Raw genomic sequence first — 10,468 nt, 5'->3', positions numbered from 1 at the left:
TAAATCCTTGCTTCCTGCACCAGTTCCCCAGCCACACATTCAAGTCCATTATCTCCCTGTTTCTGGCCTCACCAGCACGAGGAACTGGAAGCAAACCGGAGATAACCACCTTGGGCGTCCTGCTTTTCAGCCGTTTTTCCTAGTTCTCCGACGTCCTGTTGGAGTATGTTCCTCCTCTTCTTCCTGACATCATTTGTGCCGATATGTACCACCACCTCTGGCTCTTCACCTTCGTCCTTGAGGATTTCCTGCACTCTGTCTGTGATGTCTTTAACCTGGCACCAGGAATCAACACACCATCCTTAAGTCCCGCCTGCTGCCACAAAAAACCCGGTCAGTTCCTCTCACTAGGGAGTCCCCTATTATCACGGCTCTGTGCGATGTCCGACCCTTCCGCTCTGTCTCCACGCCAACTTTTGATTGACAGACCTGGCCGCCTCGCGGACTGGCAGTGTCATCTATCTCTACTGCTTCCAAAAGATTCAACTTGTTCCTGACATGTACTTCCCCCGGGGTCTCTTTCACCTGTCTCCTCTCTGCCTTCCTCATCGTCTGCTCTCTTCTGCTCTCTTCTGGTACGATTGGTGTAATAACCTCGCTGAAGGTCTTGTCCAGAAAGATCTCGTTCTCTTGGATGAGTCTAAGGTCTTCGAGTTCTTTCATCAGTGCTGCAATATGCTCTGTCAGTAGCTGAATGTGCACACACTTGCCACACTTATACGAGCCAGACACACCAGAGTCGTTGACCTCACATATCAAGCACGTAGCACACTGAGCCAGCTTGGCAGTCATGTCTTCACCCTCTTCAACTGTGGCATAATCACTTCACTCAACCTCCTTGTCAAAGACTCCTGAGCTAAAGCCTCACTCTTGAATCCACATGAACTTCCTTGGACCTCTTTTTGGGGCAGGTCTGTGGACTTTTAATTTAGGTTAGAGGAGGAGGCCCTACTTTATAGGACTTGGGGTCTAGAACACACCCACTCAAATAACAATCACTTACCTTCCCGACCAGCTTTGCACTTTACCTTCACTTCCGCCTAGAGGGCTTAGGATTAAGATGAGAGGGGAAAAATTTAAAAGGGTTCTGAGAGGCAAATGTCTCACACAGAAGGTGCATCTATGGAATGTGTTGCCAAAGGAAGTGGTAGAGGGGGTCTAATTACAACATTTAAAAGACTTTTTGGACAGGTACATGGATAGAAGAGGTTTAGAAGGATATGAGCCAAATGCAGGTAAATGGGACTGGTTCAGTTTGGCATACTTGGTCAGCATGGACGAGTTGGACTGAAGCATCTGTTTCTCTGTTGTATGACTCTACGACTCTAACTGAAGTCAAACAATTCAATTTGATCACAGGCACTAACATCTTTGAAAATGTTCATCCTTTACATTTTGACCTTGAGACATTTTACAATTCCAGTTTCAAACAAACTGATGGGTTCCCTTTAAATCTAAATTACTTTCTGAAAAATATTGCTGTTTGTCTCCATAGAAACTACTGTGTGTATGTTATTTCACTTCATGCTTTGGCTCTGCTGTAATTTTCTCTGGCTCCTTTCCAGGAATCCTGCTGTCCTCCAGGAATGAGGAACAAAGGAAAGTGTCTCATTTTGGCTTCTAACCTGATCTTGCCCAATTTTGACATGACTAATTTATTTCGTCCAAGTTTATGCCCAGTACTGGGCACATGGCTTCAGCCTTCCAGTTCTGCAAACAACTTCAGAGGGGTCTGGCCTTTCTGCAAAATTTTTGTCTTTCTCCTCCCACTCTCCTCTACCCACATGGCTCTACCTTCTCACCCAGTACTTCCTGTCCTAAATCATCCTCCAGATTCTTTGGATCCCATCCACATCTGTCTGTTATGGCTCTCTGTTCTAACCATACGTGTTAAATTAAGATTTACCAGCCAAATGCAGTGGCGATGCCAGGATGTGACACAATATCCTGCCAACTATGCCATGCTTTTATGGGGTTGACTTGACAAATTGATAAGAGGCCTTCAGGAAAACAGAGCAATTATTGTTTATTCATATGTATGTATGGAAAAGAATGCTCAACACTAAAGTGTACTGCTCACTCTTGTGCATCTTTAAGCTTCATACAATGACATCAGGCAAATTACACTTCCCACACTTCAACATCCATATGTCTCATATGTGCTGCCCCACAGTCTTTCCAGGACATTGTCTGTTCTTTTACCTAAGGGTGGCTCTATCTTGCTGAGAGAGCAGCTCCTGTACTTTTAGCCTGTCTTCATAAATCTGTGGTTCTCGTATACTTTGAAAATACAACTGAAACTTTAACGCTTAACTAACTGATGCTGATTCAGCTCCTTCAATCCACTTCCTAGAATCCTTTGCTCTCACTGGAGTATATCTTAGTTGCACATCATGAAGTATTTTCTTATACACCTGTTGTTGTTCATCAATCGTCTTCTCTGCAAAACTCAGTTCCCAGTCCATGCCAGCCGTCTTGCCTTAATTGAAGTCACATGCAGTTGTTTCTGACCTGTTTCTCATTCTCAAACTAAATACTAAATTCAACCATGTTATGGTCATTGCTTCCTAGGGGATCATTTAAATCAGCCTCATTAAACATTATCAGATCTAAAAGAGCATGCACTGCTCTTGGATTCACAATCTATTGTTCTAGGAAATTGCTCAAATATGTTCTATGAATTCTTCTTTGTAGCTAGCTCTGACAGTTGCATTTTCCTGAATTACATGAAAGTGACAGTCACTCGTGGGCGGTACGGTGGCACAGTGGTTAGCACTGCTGCTTCAGCGCCAGAGACCTAGGTTCAATTCCTGCCTCAGGCAACTCTGTGTAGAGTTTGCACACTCTCCCTGTGTCTGCGTGGGTTTCCTCCCACAATCCAAAAATGGGCAGGTTAGGTGAATTGGCCATGCCAAATTGCCCGTAGTGTTAGGTGTAGGGGAATGGGTCTGGGTGGGTTTCGCTTCAGCGGGTTGGTGTGGACTTGTTGGGCCGATCGGCCTGTTTCCACACTGTAAGTAATCTAATCTAATCATCTAAACCCATGATTAATATACTGCCTTTTTTAACATGACCTCATTATCTCCTGATTTTCTTTTTATGTTTTCTACTGGTAGGGAGCTTACAGACTATTTCCATGAGCGCAAATTCCCCTTGTTATTTCTTGCTTCCATCCATTTGATTTTACATCTTTCAATCCGAGATTATTTCTTGCTCCCATACTTTATAAGTTAGAATGATGAGTGGCTTGGAAGGGAGCTTGCAGATGGTGATATTTCCATTGGTCCTTGTCCTTCTAGATGGTAGTGGTCATAGGTTTGAAAGGTGCTATTTGAAGGAATAAATTATGCAGAATTCAGATGTTGGTATTCTAGGTCAAGAGGTTTAGTGTTTATCAGGAAATTTTGTGAATCAATGTTGACAGTCAAGTAGATAGTGTGAACAAAAACCTAATAACTGTCCAGATGCTTGCCCATGATTTCAGCTTGCAACCTCTGTTCTATAAGAATGTTAACAATAGTTAGAACATAGAACATAGAACATTACAGCACAGTACAGGCCCTTCGGCCCTCGATGTTGCGCCGACCTGTCATACCAATCTGAAGCCCACCTAACCTACGCTATTCCATGTACGTCCATATGCTTGTCCAATGACGACTTAAATGTCTTCCCTATTTGTTCTTTTCTTGCGCTGTACCTGCCAGCCGATTGAAACTATTTGAGGATATTTTTAATTTCTCCTTGAGGGGGCACTCGTTCATGTAGGAAGACAGACAAGTGAGTCCACAGATGGGTTTGTCGTCAATGGCAATTGATGCCTGTTGAGGAACCCAGCATTGGGAGGGTTAATTATCTCTATTCTTTTCTCCAGGTTTCTTCTTCCTTGGTCTTGCTGGTGATTCCATTGCATCATTGCTTACCTTTCTCCAATGATCCAAAGCTGATATATTGAGTGAGGGCCCAAGTTTGTTACTGGCCAGCGACCAGTATTATAGAACATAGAAGAATACAGCGCAGTACAGGCCCTTCGGCCCTCGATGTTGCGCCGATCCAAGCTCACCTAACCTACACTAGCCCACTATCCTCCATATGCCTATCCAATGCCCACTTAAATGCCCATAATGAGGGAGAGTCCACCACTGCTACTGGCAGGGCATTCCATGAACTCACGACTCGCTGAGTAAAGAACCTACCCCTAACATCTGTCCTATACCTTCCTCCCCTTAATTTAAAGCTATGCCCCCTTGTAATAGCTGACTCCATACGTGGAAAAAGATTCTCACTGTCGAACCTATCTAAACCCCTAATCATCTTGTACACCTCTATCAAGTCACCCCTAAAACTTCTTTTCTCCAATGAAAACAACCCCAAGCGCCTCAGCCTTTCCTCATACGATCTTCCTACCATACCAGACAACATCCTGGTAAACCTCCTCTGCACCCGTTCCAGTACCTCCACATCCTTCCTATAGTATGGCAACCAAAACTGCACACAATACTCCAGATGCGGCCGCACCAGAGTCTTATACAACTGCAACATGACCTCAGTACCCCGGAACTCAATTCCTCTACCAATAAAAGCCAGTACGCCATATACTCAGTGGTCTACCATTCTGAAGTAGCAAATTCCATAGGTGCATCATGCTGAGTGAAGAAATGTTTTCTCAACTTAGTCAGAGAGTCATAGAGATGTACAGCACAGAAGCAGACCCTTTGGTGATCCTTGTGGCACACCACTGGTAACTGAGCTCCAGGATGAATATTTCCCATCAACTACCACACTCTGTCTTCTTTCAGTTAGCCAATTTGTGATCCAAATGGCTAAATCATCTTCAATCCCGAAACTCCATATTTTGTGCAATAGCCTACATTGTGGTACCTTACCAAACGCCTTACTGAAGTCCAAACATACCACATCAACCAATTTACCTTCAACCACCTGTTTTGTCACTTTGTCAAAGAACTCAATAGTGTCAGTGAGGCACGACCCACCCTTCACAAAACTGTGTTGACTATTCCTAATAAAATTATTCCTTTCCAGATTATTATAAATACTATCTCTTTTCCAACATTTTCCAATACTTTACCCTGAAGTAAGGCTCACTGGCCTATAATTTCTAGGGTTGACCCGACTCCCCTTCTAAAACGAGAGAACAACATTTGTGACAACGAGGACATAAAAATCAAGGCCAATGGCTCTGCAATCTCCTCCCTTGCTTCCCAGAGAATCCTAGGATAAATGCCATCAGGCCCAGGGGACTTATCTATTTTCACCCTTTCCAGAATTTCCAACACCTCTTCCCTACATACCTCAAAGCCATTCATTCTACTTAATTGTGACTCAGTATTCACATTGACCACAATGTCCTGTTCCTGAGTGAATACTGACGAAAGGTATTCATTCAGTGTCTCCCCAATCTCTTCAGCCTCCACATGCAACTTCCCACTACTATCCTTGACTGGACCTATTCCTACTCTAGTCATTCTTTTATTCCTGTCATACCTATAGAAAGCCTTAGGGTTTTCCCTAATCTAACCAACTAAGGGCCTTTCATGTCCCCTCCTTGCTGCTTTTGCTCTCTCTTCAGGTCCTTCCTGGCTACCTTATAACTCTCAATCTCCCCAATTGAACCTTCACGCCTCATCTTTACATAGGCCGCCCTCTTCCATTTAACAAGGGATTCCAATTCCTTATTAAACCACGGCTCCCTCACACGACCCTTTCCTCCCTGCCTGACGGGCACAAAGTTGTAAGTGTCTTCCTCCAAGATTGTTTATCACTACCTCTATAGCAGGTTTCATGAATTAGATTGTGTGCTATTCAAGAGTTGAAAGCAATTGTAATGCTGATAGATACCTTGCCTCTCCACATTAACCACTTCCTGAATCCCTATTCCCCCATTGTAATAATAACATGGCTCAGAGTTGAAGAAATGTTAATGTTTGTGTTTTGCAAAGTGTGACTGCCACCCTTGGTGCAGTACAGGTGTTTCTAAAGTAACTGTCCTCAGTTTTATTGAATTGGAAAAATAAAATTATTTGATGAAAGCATAAATGACTGAGGATGCTGCAAAACTGAAATAAAAATAGAAATGCTGAAAATGATCAGCAGGTATGGTGTCTTTTATACAGAAAGAGTAAATTGATGTTTCGGCATGATGCAGTGAGAAAACAATATTTCGAATTGGTGCAGTGATGTAGCCAGACCATTTCTGTTTCTTATTCTAATTGTGCAATGTTTAGAGTTACAATGGTCTTTTCAATCATTCTTAAGGTTATGCACAAATTTGGCACTAGAGGATGCTATGGTATCATAACCACCTTTGGGGAAGGGGCTGGTGTGGCATTTTTCATTGAAGTATATAAAATGAATAGAAATGTATCTTAAATTCTGAGGCATCCTGAATATTTTAAAAAATAATACTTTTTCATTTTGTTTTATGAGAAATATTTGAAACTGACTACTAGCAAGAATGAATTGTGTAGATTTTTCAGTGGTTTGCTGTTATAATTTACAATATATGTTGTTTTTATATGCATCTTGAAAACTCTTCCAAATACAACCACAATTTACTTACTACTTGTTCATTTGATAAAACAATATATAATAGACTAATTGTAAGAACGAGAAATAAATCAAGAGGCATATGGCACCATGGATCGAGAGATGATTGGGAGGGCAGAAAATATAAAATATCAGACCGAACATGGCCTTACTAATATGATCTATGTGAGGCAGTTGATATCTATCACATTTCACTTGGGGTTCTTAACCAATTCTAACCTACAAGATATGGGCACATGGTCTATAATCAAGTCAAAAAAGCTTCTTGGCCAGTGAAGATGTGAGGGAAGCTCCACAGGGCTCTGTGTCAGTATTACTTTTACATGGAGAAAAACCTTGTACTTTTATGAGTTTATGACTTCATGATTTCCCAATTGCTTCTCACTGTCAATTTTTTTTAACTTGCTGCAGCCTGTATGCATAACTAGAAGAACTGATATATACGTAGGAGATAAACTTTTGGTGTCTTCTCTTTTATGCCCAACAGCATATGAGAACTGATTTCTTTCACTGCTTTATTATCCAACAGGAACCTTTTTAATGGAGCTAGGTATCTATCTATTTATTGGGAGTATTAGCTAGAGTTGGGGGGTGGGGATTCTCACTCCTCTGATCTGACAAGTAACCCACTGATTGACAAGTTGGTGTCGAGGGTGCACAGCTATTTCTGATTCACTGGGGTAGCAGATGCTACTTAAAGTTGTAAAAAAAATAAATAATACATTTGTTGGCCAGGAATAGAAATACACCTTAAATGGTAAAGACAGAGAATCAGGGAACCTTGATGTGGACTTGATAATTAAGTAGGTAAGATCATAATATGGAGGACAACATTTTTAGTGTTTTAGGTCAAGGAACAGAATTTTAAGCCACAATTGGAATATTGTTTACAATGTTAGGCATTCCATTAGGCGAAGAATAGATGAGTAACAGACAATTTTAAAATGTACAACAATGAGGATGTTTCCAAACATTGTATGGGAGTGATGACCTGATAATTGCTATCATAATTTTGGAACAACCATAATTGACTATTTCCACTGGTCTGCAGCTCTGTAATAAAAGGCTGCAAATTTGAAATGAACATAAAAATGTCCGATTAGATATGTTTAGTACCACCAAAGTATGGTTAAAATATCAAATTCTTTGCCATAAAGTATTCTGAGAATTGACTTCATATGGTTCTTTAAAAGGCAACTAGATAGTTGCTTCAAGATGAAAACTAAAGGACATGTAAAGCAATGAATGGGATTAGACTAGTAGTTCCATGAAAAAAAAACTGATAGAGTTGATAGACCAAATCACTTTGTATATAAGTATGTTTTGATACAGAAATAAGATCTGAATTTTTAAATGTTTCTTAAAGTGCAACTTGTTCCTATTCTAATAGGAAATATTTTCTTGAATATATAACAAAGTCGTATATAGCATTCTACTGTGATCATAATAATGAAACCTTACCATTTTAGCTCAATATTGTTTTTTTTAATTACACTCTTTCTTTGTGGGTGCTCAATCTATCTTCAAAAAGATTTTCTCAAACTTTACCCACAATAGGAGGGACATCGGCCATTCTGCTCTCCAGGCATCACTCCAGTAATCCATGATCTCCAACAGGTTCATGTCAGAGTACCTGAAATTTCTTTCTTTATCATCACCAGACTTCTTCCATGCATCTTACCTAAATCATACTTCAATATGTACAGCTGTTCAGCAACAAAGCTGGTAGCAATATGATTAGTATCAAGCTTACTTCTACAATGCTAACCAGTTCACTATCCAGATAAAATATGTTGTCTGCATCCTCCTAAACTGCAGAAAGACTTCTTTGACATGTTGCAGACAACAAACCAACTTTATTGTGCATTGATACTGTAGCCTTTGGAAATCCAACTAAATCCTTCCCATCGTGCTACAGTTTCCATCACTTACCCTGCCAAACCTTTGATATGATCATAAAAATTCCAAGTAATAAGATCAGGGCCATACAGCTGCTTTGCTATTCAATAAGATCATGACTGAAATGATTGTGTCCTTAACTCCATTTTCTTACCTATCCCCCAATGTCCCTTGATTCTCTTCCATTTATTTGCATATGGAATGTAAGTGTTACTAGTTAGGCCAGCATTCATTAACTTCAGCCTTGGAGAATATGGCAGTGCTGCAATCGTTGGGATGTAAGGACACCCACAGAATTGTTCGGAGGGGAATTCCAGGATTTTGATCCAATCTTGTTAGTTGAAATCTGTCTAACTCAGCTTTGAGTATACTCCGTGATCCAACTGCTGATCTCTAGCTAAGAGAATTCTGAAGAATAGCTAACAGTTGAGGGGAGAATTTTTTTTTTAAAAACTGTCTTATTTTTAATGTGTCCCATACACGATTTTATTAGTTTTCTCTTGTACTCCTTTTCTTCTTTTATAGTCTCATCTGTTGGTTCATAAAGGTCTCACAGTGGTAGTGTCCCTATCTCACCATCAATTACAGGGTGGCCCCTTTATCCATGGAATCGTTTTCCATGGTTTCAGTTACCTGTGGATTACTGTGGCCAGAACACATTATAGGGAACCTTCCGGAGCCAGGGACAAGGAGTCTGACTGGAAAGTAAATTACCTATTGAAATGAATGAGTTCGCTCCTATCCGAGGTTTCAGGCTTCCGCAGTGGGTGGTGGAACATATCCCCCTGTGGGTACGGTAAACTACTGTACTCACTAACTGGGTATGATTATCCACCCAGACAATTCCATGTCACTGGTCCTACGTTCTGTGGCTGATGAACCTCATTCTAGTACCGCATCTCCAACCTTGTGCTTGGCCAGTGTTTTGTGAAGTGGATTTGGTCCATGTCCTTGAGAGAAATCAATAAGGCTGGCATGCAAATGACTACCATTGGCATCAAGGCAGTATTTGACCAAGAATGGCATCGGATAATCTTAACAAAACTGGAGTCAATGGGAATTGGGAAAAACTCTGCTGGTTGAAGTCATTCGTAACACAAACGGACATAGTTGTAGGTGTTAGAGGTCAGTCAGGCATGGACTGATGAAACATTTGTGCCAGGCAAAGACTATAACCAGCAATGCCTATTGCCATTCAATGAGTGAAACTTTAGCTATCGACATCCTGCAGGTTACCAGTGGGACCAGTATTAAGACTCTGATGGGAGGAGTGCATTGGAAATCAAGCTTCACTGCTCCACAAGTCATATGAAAAGCTCAAATAGAGTCAAAAAGATGTACAGCATGGAAACAGACAGTTCTGTACAATTAGTCCATGCCAGCCAGATATCCCAACTTAATCCAGTCCAATTTGCCAGCACTTGACCCATATCCCTCTAAACCCTTCCTATTCATATACCCATCCCTTTCAAATGTTGCAATTGTACTAGCCTCCACCACTTCCTCTGGCAGCCCATTCCATACATGTACATTCTTTGTGTGAAAGAATTGCCCTTTAGGTCCCTTTTAAATCTTACCCCTCTCACCCTAAATTGTGTTCTCCTCTGGACACCCCCACCGCAGGGAAAAGATCTTGTGTATCTACCCTATCCATGCCTCTCATGATTTTGTAAGCCTCTATAAGGTCACCCCTCAGCTTCTGACATTCCAGGGAAAACAACTCAGCCTATTTAGCCTCTCCTCTGTAGCTCAAATCCTCCAATCCAAGCAACATCCTTGTATCTTTTCTGAACCCTTTCAAGTTTCACTTCCTTCCAATGTCAGGGAAAGCAAAATTGCACTCAATATTCCAAAAGTGGCCTAACCAATGTACTGTACAGCCGCAACATGACCTCCCAACACCTATACTCAATGCTCTGTCCAATAAAGGAAAGCATACCAAAAGCCTCCTTCATTATCCAATCTACCTGCCACTCCACTTTCAAAGAAACTATGAACCTGCACT

This window comes from Chiloscyllium plagiosum, chromosome 6, assembly GCF_004010195.1.
Source record: "Chiloscyllium plagiosum isolate BGI_BamShark_2017 chromosome 6, ASM401019v2, whole genome shotgun sequence".
Taxonomy (NCBI): domain Eukaryota; kingdom Metazoa; phylum Chordata; class Chondrichthyes; order Orectolobiformes; family Hemiscylliidae; genus Chiloscyllium; species Chiloscyllium plagiosum.
Note: the sequence above shows the minus strand (reverse complement) of the source record.